A 19,810-nucleotide genomic window follows, 5' to 3' on the forward strand; every position below is an offset into this window, starting at 1 on the left:
GCAGCTCCCCGGCCGGCGGCCCCTCCTCCGCCCCGGCTCCGCCCGCACCCCCCCCCCCCCCCACCACCGCCGGCCCCGCGCGGTGAGCTGCGATCAGGCGAGTGGCGGGGACACCCCGGCCCGGGGCTCCGCCGCGGCCCGCCCCGGCCCCGCTCCCATAGGCTGCGGCGCGCCCCGCCGCCCGGCCCCGCGCCCCGGGCTGCCGCCGGAGTGGCGGAACGCGGCTGTCACTTGGGCAGCGCCTCTGCCCCGGGGCGGGAGCACCGGCCCGGCGGAGACGCTCTCCTCCAAGTACCGCCCGGAGTTTGCCTCCCGCCAGGCGGAGCGGGCGGGCTCGGCTCGGCTCGGCTGAGGAGAGCGCGGCGCGGAGCCGGCGGTGAGTAACTTCCCTGCCCCGCCGCGGCGCCGGGCGGCTCAGCCTCCCCTCAGCCGGCGGCGGGAGGGCCGGCGGGCAGGGCGGCGGCCACACACTCCCACACACCACGTCTCCCTCCTCCTCCTCCTCCTCCCGGCTGCGGCGGTGGCAGCGGCGCCCGGGGGGGGGGGGGGCAACAAGTCCGGGAGAGGCTCCGGGTGCCTGAGGTGTGTGTGTGCGCGTCTGTGAGGCGGGAGCCGCCCTGCCCTCGGCCGGGAGGAGCTGGGGGGGGGGGGGGGGGGGGGTGTTTTTCCTGCCGTCCTCGGCGGGAGAACGGGTGCCGGCGGCAGCGGCGGGTCTCCGCCCGGCGGAGGCGAGCGGGGGCTGCGCCTGGAGCCGCAGCGCGTCTCTGCGAAGCCGGGCTGGGGTGCTTGGGGGACCCGCTCCGAAGGCGGCCGTTTTTGGGGTCCCCGCATACACCTGTGCTGCTCTCGCGTATGTGCTCTTCTTGTTGAAGAAGCTGCTTGGCCGCAAAGGAGTCAGATTACGGCGTGCGGGGGAGGCAGAAGAACAGCTGCGAGCAAACCCCTGCTGCAGGAGCTGGTTTCAGGTTATGTGTTTTACAGCTGCGCCAGAGGAACTCGGAGCTGCGCGTAAAATGCCTCCGAAGCCTGTGTAGTTGGCAGCTATTGCAAAATGTTAACTCTAGTCCTCGGTGCTCTGACCCAGGCTGTCCGATTTTTTCCCCCCGTTTGTTAGCTCTTACCACTGAAAATGTGCTTTAAAAACTTAGAACCCCGTGTCTTTTAAGCTTTAACGAGGCATACTTGAAAATTACCGTTGCTCTTGACAGAATGTTAGTACTCCGTCACCTAATTGAGAAAACAATTGCTGGAGCTGTGGTAGTGACAAATCTGACAGTCCCTTGTGACTTTCCTTGCCGTGTTCCTGATGCATAGCACTGGTTGTTTACTTCTGTGGAAATCCACTATTAAGTAGTTCTGAGCTTCATTTAATTCCTTTTTTAATTACATGATATTGTGGGCTTGGTTTTGCCTCTGTGTGCAAAGTAAAAAATGTCTGGTAGGGATTAGCTTTGGGGTACGTTTGATAGTCTCTGGAAATAGATTTCGCATCATAAATGCTTTTGAGCTCCTGTTCAAAAGAGAAACTGTTCTGAGCTAGGCTCTCATTAAATAAACACTCTGAATTACTGATTTTTTTTTTTTTTTTTTATTCCTCTACCCAATTCCTTTTGGCTTCGCGATGCTTTATTCTAAGCTGCAATCCAGCAGCAGATCAAGGAGGCTTAGGAGGAAACATCAGATGGTTTTGGTTAGTGTCCCTACCACTTGGAAAACAAACACGTTACTACCATATGCTGCCCTGACTTTATTAAAACAAATTTCCTCAAAATGGAAGCAAGGTATATCGGTGTACTTGCTAGAACCATAAGACTTAATAGGGTCCTTTATCATTTATTCTTTTTGGGTTTTTTTTTAAACAATCAGCTCACTGAGGGAGGAATCCTCTTTCCTGAACATAATGCAATATAAAATGATTAACTCCAAATTCAGCAGGCTGCAAAGAACACCATTGTGCCCTATTAGATTTTTTTTTTTTAAAATAAAAAAGGTATGTAATGTTATGTGTTAAAGTGCTTGTATTATTACAATTCTAAAATTTCTGGATATTGAAAGAAAAAGCATAATTTTACAATGAGAGTTTTCAGGACTGAATTTCTAACTGTACTGACCCTTAACTTTGCCTAGTGACTTCAGCAAGAGAGAGCCCAGGGCCTTGGACTCAGGGCTGAGATTTGCAAACACGGTGTGGTTTCCTAACACAGGACTCGAATCTTCTATTTGAAAAAAAATAAAAAAAATTAAGCTACCATTTAGGGATGAAACTTTGCAAGGGGAATGTAAGCTGGTGATTGGGTGGAAAAGTACTGTTCTCTTGAGACAGGTTAAGTTAAAAAATAAGCTTACTAAAACCTGTCGTGTAATTACAAAAATGTTGGCTTTGACATTGCAAGCTTTGGCATTTGTTTGGAGTCTGCTCTTGTGGAAGCACTGATGACCTTGGTGAAACTTTGTTTTTTCGTAAGGCTCTACCTGCACTGAACAGCCTGTCAGTTCTCGATCTTGGTATATATTTATGGGCCTGTATCACTAAAAAACAGAAGTTTGTTAGCTATTAGTTAAAACTGTCCACTTGAAAATACGTCAAAATATCCCCCTCTTTTTTTTTAATCCCATTTTTCTGTACTCTTAAAAAATATCTTAAAATAGTTGAAAACAGCCATGAAGAGGTGATACCAACAATATCAAAGTGAAATGTGTAAAGATAATGATGTGTACTAGACGTTGGATTAATATAAATTATTGTCTCAAATCAGCAAGGTGCTGCTTGTTTAGAGAGCTGTTAGACATTAAGAGCTGTAATTAATAAGAAAACAGCATTCATTCAGTGTTAAAATGCTCCCTGGTATAAAAGGCACCAGAGGAGACTGGTTGCCTATTTGGTACAGCAGTGGCTTGTCTCTGATACTTGAAAATTCTTTGTTGATCTGGTTTGCAGAAGCAATTTTAATGTGACACCATTGAATTGCATGCTGCTTAATTGCTTTATTAGGTCAGTGGAGTTTGTCGTTTCGTGCCTTTCGAAGAAGAAAATTCTTTTAAATATCAGTATTAAATTATGTAATTGTTGGGTCATGATGTCTACGGAGCAATAAAAAATAATAATATTGTGGAGTGTGCTTTTTGGGTTTTTGGCCCCAGTTCCGTAGATGTTTGTGCTTACATATGTTTAATTTTAAACACCCAAGTATTTCTTTTGGAATTAGTGCGTCTTTTCTTAGGCTTAATGTTAAGCCTGCATGTAAATGTTTTCAGGGTCAGGATTTATGTTCGCAAAGTTCATGGGATAAACCTGTCATGTTGTTTTCATACCGACTGTTCTGCATGAGATAATGTAGGTAGCTGACTTCTGCTTTGGAACTGGGGACTGGTTTATCTACGGACACGTACGGAGATGCTCCCAGCCCTGCTGCTGCGTTACAGGGGGTAGCAGTGCTGTACCTGAGCTGTCTTCACCCTTGCAACGTGCTTTGCAATACTGCAGGCATCTCTGATTTCTGCAGTATTTTTGGTGATATAAATTTGCACGATGTCAATCCTGTACATTCTCGTAGATGCTTATTTCAATTGATGTTAGTTTTACAAGTAATTTGGGGGCTGGAAGAGGAAGGGAATCTCTTGCTGAGTCTCTCACACTGAGCTGGGCATTAGATGGTGAAAACAAAAGCTTAAGTATGCAGTTGTTTGATATAAAATCAGGTAACTTGTGAACATGCAAGATTTTAAATTGTTTTGCATTTCTGCAATTTTTCCACCCAATTAGTGGGAACTATTTTTATTTTGAAAATGGAAACTTGGGGTAATGTAGCTCAATATTTGCAGCCTCATTTTTGTTTTAAGTAAGCAAGTTGTGATGTTGCTCTTGGGTTGTGGTATGTTGTTAAGAATGTCTAGAATTTTCTTGCTGTCATCACAGCAAAACAGAGCAAATCAGGTAAAAAAGTAATTGTAAGATTCTAAATGTGTCAGATCAATATTATATAGAGTTAATTTTTGCCCAGGCAGAGTTGGTTTACTTTGGCATGGAGTGATAGATGTTGCATTTTGCCTGGCTGTTTTTCCTTCATTCCACGGAGAAGAATCATAGAGTGGTTTGGAAGGGACCATCTAGTTCCAACCCCCCTGCCATGGGCAGGGACACCTTCCACTAGACCAGGTTGCTCAAAGCCCCATCCAACCTGGCCTTGAACACTTCCAGGAATGGGGCATCCACAACTGCTCCGGGCAACCTGTTCCAGTGCCTCACCACCCTCACAGTGAAGAACTTCTTCCTTACATCTAATCTAAATCTACCTTCTTTCAGTTTCAAGCCATTACCCCTTGTCCTATCACTACATACATGCCCTTGTAAAAAGTCGCTCTCCAGCTTTCTTGTAGTCCCCCATTAGGTACTGGAAGGCTGCTGTAAGGTCTCCCTGGAGCCTTCTCTTCTCCAGGCTGAACAACCCCAACTCCCTCAGCCTGTCTTCATAGGAGAGGTGCTCCAGACCCCTGATGATCTTCGTGGCCCTCCTCTGGACCTGCTCCAACCGGTCCATGTCCTTCTTGTTGGGGACCCAAGAGCTGAACACAGTACTTAAGGTGGGGTGTCACAAGAGCAGAGCAGAGGGGCAGAATCCCCTCCGTTGGCCTGCTGGTCATGCTTCTTCTGATGCAGCTCAGGATACAGTTGACTTTCTGGGCTGCAAATGCACATTGCCAGGTCATGCTGAGCTTCTCGTCAACCAACACCCCCAAGTCCTTCTCCTCAGGACTGCTCCTCGATCCATTCTCTGCCCAGCCTGTATTTGTGCTTGGGACTGCCCTGACCCACGTGCAGGACCTTGCGCTTGTCCTTGCTGAACTTCATGAGGTTTGCACGGGCTTGCCTGCTAAGGTCCCTCTGGATGGCATCCCTTCCCTCCAGTGTGTCAACCGCAGCACACAGCTTGGTGTCATCGGCAAACTTGCTGAGGGTGCACTCAATCCCACTGTCTGTGTTGCCAACAAAGATGTTAAACAGTGCCGGTCCCAATGCTGACCCCTGAGGAATGCCACTTGTCACTGCTCTCCACTCAGACATCGAGCCATTGACTGCAACTCCTTGAGTGTGACCATCCAACCAATTCCTTATCCACCGAGCGGTCCATCCATCAAATCCATGTCTCTCCAATTTAGAGACAAGGATGTCATGAAGGATAGTGTCAAATGCTTTGCACAAGTCTGGGTAGATGACATCTGTTGCTCTTCCCTTATCCACCAACGCTGCAACCCCATCATAGAAAGCCACCAAATTAGTCAGGCACAATTTGCCCTTGGTGAAGCCATGTTGGCTGTCACCGATCACCTCCTTATTTTCCATGTGTCTTAGCATAGTTTTTGGGAGGATCTGCTCCATGATCTTGCCAGGCACAGAGGTGAGACTGACTGGCCTGTAGTTCCCCAGGTCTTCCTTTTTTCCCTTTTTTAAAATGGGGGTTATGTTTCCCCTCTTCCAGTCAATGGGAACTTCCCCAGACTGTGACGACTTCTCAAAAATGATGGATAGGGCTTAGCCACTTCATCCTCCAGTTCCCTCAGGACCCACAGATACATCTCGTCAGGTCCCATGGACTTGTGCACCTTCAGGTTCCTTAGATGGTCTCGAACCTGACGTTCTCCTACCTTGGGTGGTTCTTCATTCTCCCAGTCCCTGCCTTTGCCTTCTGCGTCTTGGGCGGTGTGGCTGGAGCACTGGCTGGTGAAGGCTGAGGCAAAAAAGTCATTGAGTACCTCAGCCTTCTCCGTATCCCAGGTAACCAGGTGTCCCATTTCCTTCTGGAGAGGGCTTACGTTTTCCCTAGTCTTCCTTTTATCACCAACATACCTATAGAAGCTTTTCTTGTTGCCCTTGACATCCCTGGCCAAATTCAATTCTGTCAGGGCTTTAGCTTTCCTAGCCTGATCCCTGGCTGCTCGGACAATTTCTCTATATTCCTCCCAGGCTACCTGTCCTTGCTTCCACCCTCTGCAGGCTTCCTTTTTGTGTTTGAGTTTGTCCGGGAGCTCCTTGTTCATCCATCCAGGCCTCCTGGTGTTTTTGCCTGACTTCCTCTTTGTTGGGATGCATTGCTCCTGAGCTTGGAGGATGTGATCCTTGACTATTAACCAGCTTTCTTGGGCCCCTCTTCCTTCCAGGGCTTTATCCCATGGTACTCTCCCAAGCAGATCCCTGAAGAGGCCAAAGTCTGCTCTCCTGAAGTCCAGAGCAGTGAGCTTGCTGTGCGCCCTCCTCGCTGCCCTAAGGATCTTGAACTCCACCATTTCATGGTCACTGCGGCCAAGGCTGCCCTTGAGCTTCACGTGCCCCACCAGCCCCTCCTTGTTGGTGAGAACAAGGTCCAGCATAGTACCTCTCCTCATTGGCTCTTCTATCACTTGGAGAAGGAAGTGTTTTTATATTTCACTGCGGAGATTGTCATGTTTAACCACTGTTTGATGGGGTGTACAGAATTTTTCTGAAGAACCCTTGTAGCAAAATACAATTTGATCAGGGAGTATATTCAATATATGAACTGATCCAGTTTTAAAATGTTGTAAATGGTAGTAATAAGTAGTTCTAGAAAACTAAGAAGGAACTATGACTTGTTATCTTTTTTCTAGCAATAGAGCACAACAGAAAGCGGTGTGCGTTAAAGGAGAACCCGTATGTGTCTGGGCAAAAGGAGGAACCCAGTAGTTGCAGAAAGGCAAAGCAGGGCTTTTGGATCAGGTTTGCATCAGTGGTGTAGTGCTGTCGGATATTATTCAGCACAGTGGGGAAAAATGAGCGACAAGCTACCTACTTTGGGAGACAGTCCTGAAGGGCAAAGGGGTCCAGGAGGGATGGACTTTCTTTAAGAAGGGAATCTTAATGGCTCAGGACCAGGCCATTCCCATGTGCCGCAAGACGAACCACTGAGGAAGATGACCAGCCTGGCTGAACAGGGATCTTTTGCTAGGACTCAAGAAAAAAAGGAGAGTTTATCATGTCTGGAAGAAAGGGCAGACAACTCTGGAGGAGTACAGGGATCTTGTTAGGTCATGCAGAGAGGAAATCAGAAAGGCAAAAGCTCAGCTAGAACTCAATCTGGCCACTATTGTAAGAAACAACAAAAAATGTTTTTACAAATATGTTAACAATAAAAAGAGAGCCAAGGAGAATATCTATCCTTTAATGGATACAGAAGGGAACATTGCCGCCAGAGATGAGGAAAAGGCTGAGGTACTTAATGCCTTCTTTGCCTCAGTCTTTAATAGTGACACCAGTTATCCTCAGGGTACTCTGCCCCCTGAGCTGGAAGGCAAGGACGGAGAGCAGAATAAACCCCCCTTAATCCAGGAGGAAATAGTTAGTGACCTACTACACTGTCTGGACACTCACAAGTCTATGGGACCAGATGGGATCCATCCAAGAGTACTGAGGGAGCTGGCGGAGGTCCTTACCAAGCCACTCTCCATCATTTATCAGCAATCCTGGTCGACAGGGGAGGTCCCAGACAACTGGAGGCTTGCCGATGTGATGCCCATTTACAAGAAGGGTCGGAGGGAGGATCTGGGGAACTGCGGGCCTGTCAGCCTGACCTCGGTACCGGGGAAGATTATGGAACGGTTTGTCTTGAGAGCGCTCACGTGGCAAGTCCAGGACAAGCAGGGGATCAGGCCCAGCCAGCATGGGTTTACAAAAGGCAGGTCCTGCTTGACCAACCTGATCTCCTTCTATGACCAGGCGACCTGCCTAGTGGAGGAGGGAGAGGCTGTGGATGTTATCTTCCTTGACTTCAGCAAGGCCTTTGACACTGTCTCTCATGGCATACTCCTTGAGAAGCTGGCGACTCATGGCTTGGACAAGTGTACTCTTCACTGGGTGAAAAACTGGCTGGATGGACGAGCCCAGAGGGTTGTGGTGAATGGGGTGAAATCCAGTTGGCAGAGGGTCACAAGTGGTGTTCCCCAGGGCTTGGTACTGGGACCAGTTCTGTTTAATATCTTTATTAATGATCTGGACGAGGGGATCGAGTGCACCCTCAGTAAGTTTGCAGGCAGTGCCAAGTTGGGTGGGAGTGTTGGTCTGCTTGAGGGAAGGAAGGCTCTGCAGAGTGATCCGGACAGGCTGGATGGATGGGCTGAGGCCAACTGTGTGAGGTTCAACAAGGCCAAGTGCCAGGTCCTGCACTTGGGTCACAACAGCCCCATGTAGTGCTACAGGCTTGGGGAAGAGCGGCTGGAAAGCTGCCCGGTGGAAAAGGACCTGGGGGTGCTGGTCGACAGCCGGCTGAACATGAGCCAGCAGTGCGCCCAGGTGGCCAAGAAGGCCAATGGCATCCTGGCCTCTATCAGAAATGGTGTGGCCAGCAGGAGCAGGGCAGTGATCATCCCCCTGTACTGGGCGCTGGTGAGGCCGCACCTCGAGTACCGTGTTCAGTTTTGGGCCCCTCACTACAAGAAAGACATGGAGGTGCTGGAGCATATGCAAAGAAGGGCAACCGAGCTGGTGAAGGGTCTAGAGCACAAGTCCTGTGAGGAGCAGCTGAGGGAACTGGGGCTGTTTAGTCTGGAGAAGAGGAGGCTGAGGGGAGACCTTATCGCTCTCTACAACCACCTGAAAGGAGGTTGTAGTGAGGTGGGTGCTGGTCTCTGCTGTCAAGTGACTAGTGACAGGATGAGAGGAAATGGCCTCAAGTTGCGTCAGGGGAGGTTTAGGTTGGATATTAGGAAAAATTCCTTTACTGAAAGGGTTGTCAGGTATTGGAGCAGGCTGCCCAGGGAAGTGGTTGAGTCACCGTCCCTGGAGGTGTTCAAAAAGTGTGTAGACAAGGCACTTCAGAACATGGTTTAGTGGGCATAGTTGATGGTTGGACTTGATGATCTTGAAGGTCTTTTCCAACCTAAATGATTCTATGATACTTCTGCATTGGTACATTCTTTGCAGTGGGAGTGATTTTGAAGTGTGCCATAGGCTGTGCTCCTCACCCCAACCCCCGAAATAGCACTGCCACTGTGTATCCCCATGACCTTCTCCAAAGAGGTTGCACAAGCCCAGTGGAAGGTGTCAGGATGCCGGCATCGTGCATTCCTGGGAGGTGGCTCGTTAGAAAACAATTGGTAATAAGCACAGTTTATTATTGGGTTCAAGTCAGTGTTCCCATATGTTGATGCTTTTATCGACTTCTGCAGTTGTACTCATCATGTAGATTTTTTTTTTCTTTGCATGCAATTTTTGCTTGAATCCAAGCTACCTTCCACAGACAACCCTCTTTTAATGCAGTGTCATCTTCAAAATTTTGGCCCTGAAACACCAAAGAATACTAGTGATGGAGGATTTTAAGCTCTTACCTTCCTGTGGCTTTGTTCTTCAGATTGGTGCTAATCCTCGTTTCTGAGTTCATGCATAGGAAAAAGAAAGCTGGTGCAGCAGAGGTTTTTGGCACAACAGAAGCAAATGAAATTCAAGCAAAGCTAACGGAGGTAAAATGTCACTGACTTGTGTACTGAAACCGGTTTGTGGAAAGCGGTTTTCAGTGGTTGCTATATTGTGCTCGAATAAGCTGTCATGTTCTGCCACTGGAATGTTGTGTTTGCTTTGAAAGGACCAACCCATGGGGTTTTTTTCTGACACAAAGCAACATTTCTGAATCTAGGCGTGTCATGATTTTTCCGGCTATCAAGTTTTAGTTGGCATTCCTGAACAAAGTCTTCATTTAAAAAAAAAAAAGCTTGGCTGGTATAAGTGAGCCTTCTTTGTTCATGCATTTTACTTTGTCATAACGTGAATGTGCTTTTGTCTGCGTACCTTGTATTAGTCCACAGATGAAACGAGCTGTATCAGCAACGTACTCTTACGGCAGGCAGTAGAATAGAGCCTATACTGGGGTTTTCTGCGGGTGTGGCGATGTCATTCAAATCATTCCCCTAATTGACATTGCTGCCTGCTATGCCAGCAAAAACAAAACAACAACAAGAAGAAAACCCACAAGCCTCACAAGGCTCTGAAGCTAACCACATTTTGACTTCACCACAGTTGGTTTTTCCACTGCCTTCAGTGACAGTCTGTGCAGAACAGTACATTCAAAGTCCATCTTATGGCTGGGTAGCCTACATGTAGAGCAAGTCACATTTCAAGGAGGGCACTGGAGGTGTTAATATCTTTGTGTGCCTCGTGGATAGTGCACTGAGATATCTGCAATAGATTAAATACTTAAATATGGACCATATTAAGTTGCTTCTACACATTTGGAGGTTAAAAATTATAGAAAAAAAAAATCAGTAACAGCTATTGCCACTTCATGCAGAGGAGGATGCCTTATTGTTACTTCCAAGTTCATGCATTTATTTACCAAAAGCCCACCCTTCCTTGTGTTCTTGCCTCTTTTTATTAGATGTTTCCCTGCCACATATCATTGTTTTCTCCTTTTTTTTTTTTTTAATCAAGTTGTTTAAAATTTGTATATAACCAGACTGAAATAACTAAGTGAAAGTTGATTGATACATCACAAGACCACATAGATCCTAATGTGTTGTATAAACTTTCTGGTCATGTTCAAAGAGTTTGCTATCGACCCCATTCTGATTGTACAGCTGTAACCTGTACCCTTGGTACAGTATGTATGCAGCATAGCTGTCATCCAAACCCCCTCTGCTCCCTGTGGCTTCCCTGACTGTTAATTGAAGTAACTTGGTTTTTTAAACTTTTAAAAAACCTTTTTCAGTCGAGCTTTTTCCGGAGCAGGTTGATTAGGATTTCCTTCTGTCCGGCCTCTTTTTCCTGTTTTTATGTCTTGTTTGCTCTGGAGAAGTTTTCTCAGGCACTTACTGTTACTGACAGAAGCTAGTGAAGGCTCACCCAGTGAATTAGTAAAATAGTTCCGTGTCTGTGCTGGATCTTGCAATTATGTTAATTAAGAATTAGTGCAAGCCTGTTCCTGGACTGTTTTTACAAGTAGTCCATTACTAAGCTGTCATTGCTGCTTCTAATGAAGATTGAAGCTTTAAAAATCACAGGGTTTCCTGCCTTATACTAAACCAGTATAAAATGCTATTAGCTCAGTATTGAATGCCTTCAGAATTTAGGTTCACTTCTTAATTACTTTAATTCCTTTTAAATGCTAAAGGTAAAGCTAATCTCATCCAGGTTATATTAGGCTAAAAATACAGATATTTTTGTGTACTTGTAGATCTATCATGCATTTCATCCAAATGTCTTAAAAAGGTATGTAAGTTAGATCTTCACATACACATTACAAAGCTTCATAAGAATTCAGTGACAACCACCAAATGTGTTTCTTTTTCAAATCACCAGTAAAAAAAGGTATCTTTCTACTTTGTCTGGCAAAATAACCACTCTTCATTCCTGTTAACTGGGGGATGGCTCAGTGTGTCTGTTCAGCACTGATACTTTTATATTCTGTAGCTTCTGATACGTGTCTATAGCTGGAAGTGACACAAGCTGAATTAAGCTTCACCGCATGTACAGCAGCAAATATACCTGTCGTGGTGTATTTATACAGCATGGTCATGATCCTGCATAAGTAATACTTGCGGTTTTAGTTGTGGGGAGGTTTTTTTTTCCACACTTTGAAATCCATTTTGACTGATAGCCGCTGACTTACCTATTGACTGTGGCTCTCCTGCTTTCTGCAGGGAAAATAACTTTCCGGTGAAGCAAAAGTGAAGGTGATTCAGTGGTGGTAAAGAGGAGAATCAGCAGCACAGCTTGTCTGTGCACTTGACCTGAGCTGTCTTGCCATGTAAGCAGAAAAAGAGAATCTATGGGAAAATTAACACCAAAGTGAGCGGTAATACAGAATTTTGGGTTACTGGAGTGTGAAATGAAACTGTTAGTAAGGGATGTGTGCCATCGACTAGAGAAATGCTGTAGAAGTGTAATGCTTTCCTAAGTTGTATTTTGAAAAGTTTGAAAAGCTGTGAAGCCAGGAAATGTTCGTAACTAAGTGTCGTGCCATTATGAAGTGGAAGATATTTGATGAAGAACTTTGGGTACAGCTTGACATGTTACCTGCTACAAATGATCAGAACCATACGGATTTCACAACAGGTATCGTTTGTCTTTAAGTCTCAAGTTTAGTGAAGGCAACTTATTTCACACAGTAGTGTCAACATTGTACTGTGACTTTTTTTTTGTCTCAAAGGGTCAAAGAGGAAAGATTCCTGTTCTAGCTGCAATACTGACTTTGAGGATAAAGAAGATGGTTTGTTCTAAAGCGTTGATATAGGTGAGGCTGTGTATACGTGAAAACCTGCTAAGCAGTTAAGCTGAAATGCAGGAGAGAAGGGACTTCACTACAATGCATCCACACGTGTTAGGAGCAGTTGCTGTCCCGTATGTGCTATTTTTTGGATGATGTATCACATGCTGAGTCCTGCTTAGCCATCCCTACAGCTTGACTGTACAATTGAATCTGCAGTGGTGACTCCATGGGGTCCTTTGTGGGAATGGGGGTCCTTCTGCCTGCTTTTGCTCCTGAGAAGGTCACTGAATTCGCCACAGCTGTGATGATGTGGTTATAGCAAAGCATCCCTTATGGGATTTTTTTGCTAGGGCTCAATTGCTGCTGGTACAAATCTGGTTAGCATTCTACTTGTCATTGAGCTTACTTTACATATATGTGTATATATATAAAAATTAATTTCTATAAATAAATAAATAAAACAGTATAAAAAGGGAAAAAGCAAGCCCTGTACTTACTCTTTTCTTTCAACAATTTTTTGCTCTCTTTTCTTTCTTTTCAGATCTTATCTTTTCTTTCTTTTCATCTTATCTTCTAAATTTAGCTTTAAGTATTTTTTATGTAAGAATGAAGTTGAGATATAATAGGTAAAGTCATTACAGAAATCTGATCCAATATGTTTTTACCAACTTAATTATTGTTCAATTCTGTAGTTTTTACTTCTTAGTTGTGGAGTAATTTTATTCTTCTGGTGCTGTCAGCAGTTATAGCAGTGAGGAGCTTCAGTAATGTGTTGTTTGAATAGAAGATCTGTATAAATGTTATCGATTATGAACATTGATTATAGAAAACGTTATGAACCATTTATGGGTTTTGTTGGGGGATTTTCACATAAATCCCCACAACAAAAATTTGGAAAACAGTAAATGAGTGATGGAAAAATAATAACATTTGTAAGATGGAAGGAGTTATTTTCTTAATTTTCCAGCTGATGAGTAGGTGCATATAAAAAGAAACCATCAGATTGCTTTTGCTATCATGATATATTTTTCTGTAGTCCAGAGGTTAAGTTCTATCCTTATTTAATATTAAGCTTACTTAGTTTTCTGACTTCGAAATAAAATGGAAGCAATCAAAAAAAGGTAGAATAACTGGTCATTTAATCAGATATTAAAACTGTATTTAAATATATTTAAATATTTATTTATAAAATTGCATTTAAATAGATTGATAAAACTCTTTATTGGCAAAAATGCTCTGCCTTAACATGAATTGGAGAGGATTAGGATTTTGTAAAGTGAATTACTGTTTTCTGTTTGAGGGGGAAAGATATTTTCCCCCAAGGATTTGCTTTTAAAACTACCATCTTTCTTCCCAGATGTTCTCGAATACATTCTGCATTGTTTTAAAACAACTCTAATCTTTAATATGATTATCTGTAAACTTCCTTTGTTAACTGAGGATTTTTTCAGATTATGAAATCATTTTATATACACAAATCCTCCTTTTCTTGGTGCATACCGTAAGTCTCCATTGCATGCCCGAGGCAGTGCCCCAAATGAAGCCGACTGACATCAATTATTGATGATTATTCTCTGCACGCTGGGAAGTGAAATCGAGTCTCCGGTCTCAATTCATGGTTTGTTTCAAACACGGGTAATGACAGCAGGTGCAGGCAGACACCGGAGTGTGTACATTGATTTGCAGCATAAGGGTGGTCAAGTTACTTAAGAGTATATGGGATTCAGAAGAGAAAATGGTTGGAGCTGATGTTGTCATGTGCTTTTAAAGAACTTAGTCAGTATGTTTTCCTGGTACCCATACACCAAAATGAGAGGAGCTATTTTCTCTCATCGTGGTGGTGATACACCGGGGCATGGGATAGCGATTAACAGGAGGGAAGGGCCCCTCCGTCCCAGTTCTCCATCCCACCTAAGGGTGGCCTGATCTGACTTGCTCTGACTACAAGCTAAAATTGTACTCCGTATTTCTCATGCACCAATGACTTTCTTTCAGTGGGTTTTTAAAGTGTGAAATCAAGCAACCTAACATTGGTAACATGCTTGTGCATCCCTCATGCTACTCCTTTTTGTGTCTGTCCTTTGCCCAGGACTGGGCTGCTGAGGAAAAAAGCTTTTGAACAGAAACCAGCAGCTGGGTTACAACACAGGTTCAGGAGGGGTGGGGAAAACTGAAAGTGGGTAAGCTAAAAAGTGGCATTTCTTAATTTCGTAAGTTAGCTTGCAACCTGAATCGTCATGTTTTAACATTACTACATGTAATTTTTGACATTGTCTTTTTAAATGACTGCAGTGGTTGCAGCAGCTACATCATTAGTAAAATCCTTTCTGCTTATGAGGTTTAGAAGGAGCTGGCAATACTGCCTGAGCTACAATACAGCTTAGAGACAGGAGAAAACTTTGTTATCCTACAGACGAAGTCTGCTTGTTTATTTTTTTTTTCTGGAGGACAAAATGATTAGTGAGGATTTGGGTCCAGCCAGGTTTCCCCGCTGCTGCAAGGTCTTTCCAATGCTGGCAGCCTCTCGTGGGTCCAGCTGCCTGGGTTTCCCTGCAAAGCGTTCACTCTTGTGTATTGTTTTGGCAAGCTGTCTTCAGGCTTTCTGAAGAACAGAGAAGAGAAGGGAAATAATAATTTTTTCAAAACCCAATGTGGAATTTCTTGGGACAGAGCAAGTTGTGCAGGCACATGAGGATTTTTCATGTTTGAAGTCAGAATCTGTTGTAGGGGAAAAAGGTCAGGTGTGAATACAGGAGCCTGATGTCTCCCCATCAGGACTGCCCCTCCATCCTCTGGATGCAGGAGTTCAAACGCCAGGTGTAGGAGGGCAAAGTGAGAAGTAAGCAAAAGAGGATCGTCTTCGAAGGACAAATCAGTGCGGTGAGAGCTTCCCTTGCTGGCAAAAGCCTGAGTAAGCAGGTGGGGCTGGCATCATGCCCTGAAGGTTAATTTAGTCGGTCGCCAAGCTGGAGGGGGAGGCGAAGCCCTCCCTTCTGCCAGGGTTCTCAAGAAAGATGCTCTGAGAAGACTTCTGGCTGCTGCCTCTCGTTTCACCTTGGGTGCTGGGAAAAAGAAAGGGTAGCTAGGACAGAGACAATGCAAAGCTTAAAAAAAAAATAAAAAAAAAATCAGTGTATACAGTATCGGTGGCATTTAGAATCGTGTTGGGTTCTTTGGTGAGCTACGAGCAGCGGCAGGGCCAGTGTTTCATTTCTTTGGCAGCTCAGCTGCCCCGGCAGACTCGGAGGCTGCCATCCACCCTCCCAACCACCCGAGCTGCCTGCTGCACTAGCTGAGGTTTTATGGTGCCTCTGAGGCTATTCCTGGATGTCAAGTCTATATTGGAGAAATACTGCCAAATTTTTTTTAGCGCTAATGCAGGAGAGGTCTAGCTGAGCACAGAGACAGTGATATTGTTAATTTTCCAGGCTGTTGCTATCTTACTCGCAGCTGTCCCTAGACATCCTCACCATTTTATGTTTCCTCTCTAATGGCATGAGCCAGGATGTCATAATATCCAAAATCAAATGTACCAGAAAATATAATAAATTAGAGTTGGGCTAGCAGAGTAATTGAAGAATAAACTGAATTTTAAACAACACAAGATTGCGTTATGAACTGATTGCTATGCACAAAATGCACCAGAGGAGTGCGACTTCATGTAGATTTACTATTGATGGCAGCATTTCCTAGATTGCTACTGGTAATAAAGAAATGAAAACGGTTTGAACTTTTGAGTTAGTAGCACGACATAATATTGCAGCGAAGGAGAAGTACCATTCTAGTTACACTGCAAAGTAATTCTGGAAGAAAAATGTTCTTGGAGCTTTATTTATTTATTTATTTACTTATTTAAGAGGTTTAAATGTATTTAGCAATTCTGGAGTTTATAAAGGCACAAAGTGAATGCAGGCTTTGGCGTGGAAAGAACTAAATTTGTCCTCAACTCCTAATGTAATTCTTCTGTAAGAAATTACTTAGGAAATGTAGCAGTAGAATGGATTCCTCTCAATTCAGAAAATTGACTTTAAGGACATTTGTTGTCTCTAAGAAATGCTAAGGTTCTCTGCCAGGTCAGTTTTATGGCAGATAGTCTCATATTTTGTTTGAATAATTTTCTTGTATTCTTTATTTCATTAAAAACAGATAATGCACATACAGAAGACATTTTGAAAATAACCCTCTAGCTGTGACACTAGTAGACATATAGGAGATGGTGTAAGAAGTTCTGGTTTTGTGAGCTACAAGCTACCTCAGCTGAGCCCTGGGAGCTGAGCATCCGTGTTCTCCTGGTTTGTTGAAATATGAAATGAGAGAGTGCTAGTGAAAGCCACCCTGAAGGTTGCTCTTACAACCAGAAGCTGTGGGAGAGGCTGTGAAATGCAAATAGTCAGTAGCAGGTATTTGCTAAAAGATAACAAATGTTTGAGCTGCTGGGTTGAAGAATCTGAGTGGGCTGTATGAAAGCGGGTCCTGTGCAGAGGTGTCAGTGTTGAGGTAGTTGAACCGCTGATGTGCAGAGAAAAACACTTTTGACTGTACTTTTCTGTTCATCCTGATTTTGTAAGGATGAGATTTTTGGTGGCAATAATTCAAGCTCAAGGCAAGGCTCTGCCACTTCCAAAATTACATTCTGTGGTGAAATACCAGCAAATGGAAGGGCTGTTCAGTGGTAGAAATGAAACATAAGCCTTCTTTGGTGGCAGGGAGGGCAGGAAGGCAAAAAAGCAATATTACTGTACTGGAAGAATCTAATTTTGTAGTGATAAGCAGTATGATTTATTTAAGTGAATACCTTTAAGTTTAAAGGTTTAAGTTGTATTTAAACATGAAATGGTATTGTTTATTTTCATTATTCTTGTAAAATTTAAATAAGGTTCTCTACCAGGAATGGTAGTGAAATACATTTGATTTTTAAACTAATTTTATAAAATAGTGAAACAAGGTAGCTCTTGCGAGTTAAATACTTGGATATATACACTAAGCTTTAGCATTATTAAACTAATTCAAAGTGCTGTTAAATCCCTTGATTTAAATTACTTCACTGTGCCATGACCTAATGGAAGCAGAAATTAATCTAGAAGATGCAATTAATAAACTACTTACATCCCTCGTGTAATATTTAAAAGGAATTATTTTTCTGTGCGTATTTTGATCACTTAATAACTTATCTCCTCGCATCCATCCCGCGTACCCGTAGGCTCAGGGATCACCGGGAGGCAGGAGGGAGGATGCCCGGGTGCTGCCTGCCCCTCTGGGCTGCCTGGGGAGATAGTAAGGGCCAGTTTCATAAACAAGCCACAGACCACCACGGCTCTGGCTGTTCAAACTTGTGTAGCAGAAAACTTGGGAGAATGGTGTTACAAAGGAAAAAATAATCTGCCTATCAATAGGGGAAAATAGGCAGCATTTAAGCCATTTAAAAAGAAACAAACTTGAGCAGTACAGGGATTCTTACAGGCAGGTTTTGAGGAAGGTCATCTTCAAGATCTGATATTTCTGCTCTATTCAATGGCAAGTTCTGATATTTTGTGAAAAATTCAGTGCTCTCCTGTGCTACTGAGGACTCCTTGTTCCTTTTCCCCTGTTCTGCATCCTAGGCAACTTTTGGTGAGTTACACAAACACCATTTATCTTTGAGAGCTTTCCCCAGTGGGAGATGACACTTGCAACAAATAATTGTATGATGAAGCCTTTCTCTAGCTGCAGTCAGTCTCTTTTCTAACGCTTGTTACCAAGTTAACCTAGCACATGAAATCTGTGTACTATGGATGTGCTCTTAGTGCAGGTAAGACCACTCAAGAAAACTCGAGTGCAGTTGTTAGGGAGGAATATGATGGGTAAATGGAGTTCTTTCAAAGAGTCGTGGAGCATCATTTTCTTTCAAAATATATTAGTGGCGTGGAAGAAGGCAAGCATTTCTGATAAAGTTTATTGCAATAGTAAATGTTAGAAACAAGTCAGCAATATTGAGCAGTCCAATTTGGTTTGGACGCTGCAGGCAGTTGAATGATATATTACAATTTAAGGAATAAATTTTCTATAACATTTAGAAGCAGAAAATCTAAACCATTTTCACAGGGTGAATGCATCCTGGAAACATGCAGCAGTCATCATGATTAACCATTGGAAAGCAGCTCTGTTCAGTCCCGTGGTAAGATGCCTAAGAGTGCTTTGAGTAAGGATACGTAAGGGAGTGTTAACAAGGAACCCAAAGGTGCTGCTCCTGGGGTATGGGGCACAGGCGGTACCTGGGACCTGCTGGTTTCTGATGTGAATGCTCTTAAAAAGAGTGAACACATGAAAGCTGGAAAGTCTTTAAAAAAAAAGAAAGAGTTACAAAAATTATTAGAGGCTGCTTTATGGTATTTATTCAAGAACCCCTCTTTCCTCATCTAACTGGTAAGTAAACCATAATGCCTAAAGTAATGGGGGTTTTCATCATTTTAAAGAGATGTTTACATATCTGGAGCATCACTGACAGGCAGCTAATACAGCTAGGTAGGCTTGGTAATGCTTTGCTACAGACTGAGTAAATATCGTAAACATTTAAGGATCGGAAACCTTCAGGAACAGTAAACATGACTAGCTAATACCAATAAGTAAAGATTTCACTGTTGGATGCAAAACGGCAGAAATGTGTATTTAATGTGTACACGCAAACTAATCGCTTCAGCTAGATGTATCGTACGGCGATGCTGTTGGGATCAGCACTTAATGGTACAATTTCTATTAGGGAGTGCTTTTCCTGTAGTAGGTGGGCAGGGAGCCAATGCTACGTAAAGTCACTGATGTCATGCCAGGGGTGCCGATCGCGGGGACAGGCGGGACCAGACGTCCTGAGACCGACGTACGAGGCAGCCGCATCCATCCTTGCATGCCGCTGCTGCTGCGGAGTTGGACCGCTGAGGTTCGTTTCATGGTACGTTGTTGAGTCCTGTAAGGAAAGTCTTTTAGTCTGGCGATCAGCTTGCCAGTGGAGACCGCTATGCTTGAAGAATCTCTTCAGTCTGTTATTTTAAATTATGTATGCCCCAAAGCAGGTATAAATGAATGCTCCTAGTGCGTCCATTGGATAAGGAGATGGACAGCTCATAAATTCAGATCTTGCTCTGTTTCATGTTCAGTCAAATAGACTTTGATGGTTGTAATGTAGCAGCACAAAGGCATTTTGAGTTTTGTGAACACAGGAAGGAATATTAATGTAGTTCAGCTTTATCCGTGAAAAGACCAATGAAAAAGATGAGGAAGATATTTTGTTACATTGTTCTCCTACCTTGGTAAAAGCTGCTTCTCTTCAGCTTTAGTAAAGGATGTAGTAGCTGAAAGGAAGCTTTTCCCACCTGAAGGAAAAGGGTGAGAAATTGTAAAATAAATTTACAGGATTGTCAAGGGTGAGAAATTGTAAAATAAATTTACAGGATTGTCAACGGAAGTATTTCATGGGCCTTACAGAGGATCCCTTTGTATGAAAGTGGGAAAACTACAGATATAAACTAAGTCCCTCCATGAGGCGATAGTTTGTTTAAAGTGGCATACCAATAAAATTGTGTTTTTTCCTCCCAGCTTTTCTGCGTTTTTGAAAAGGGCATGGAAAAGGCCCA

General features: G+C 43.9%; 1 protein-coding gene across 2 annotated transcripts in view; it reads left to right on the forward strand.

Moving 5' to 3' along the window:
• The first annotated feature begins 156 nt into the window (after positions 1–156).
• The window catches only part of LNX2 (ligand of numb-protein X 2), a 65,301-nt gene continuing 45,647 nt past the window's right edge, over positions 157–19,810 (forward strand). The window contains exons 1-2 of one of the 2 annotated variants that reach the window (XM_030042346.2): positions 157–376; positions 807–812. The gene's annotated coding sequence lies outside the window, so the exon portion shown is untranslated. The remainder of the gene's footprint in view (positions 377–806; positions 813–19,810) is intronic. The other variant, XM_030042345.2, reaches the window with a different exon arrangement.

The sequence above is a fragment of the Aquila chrysaetos genome, chromosome 19 (assembly GCF_900496995.4).
Source record: "Aquila chrysaetos chrysaetos chromosome 19, bAquChr1.4, whole genome shotgun sequence".
Lineage (NCBI taxonomy): Eukaryota > Metazoa > Chordata > Aves > Accipitriformes > Accipitridae > Aquila > Aquila chrysaetos.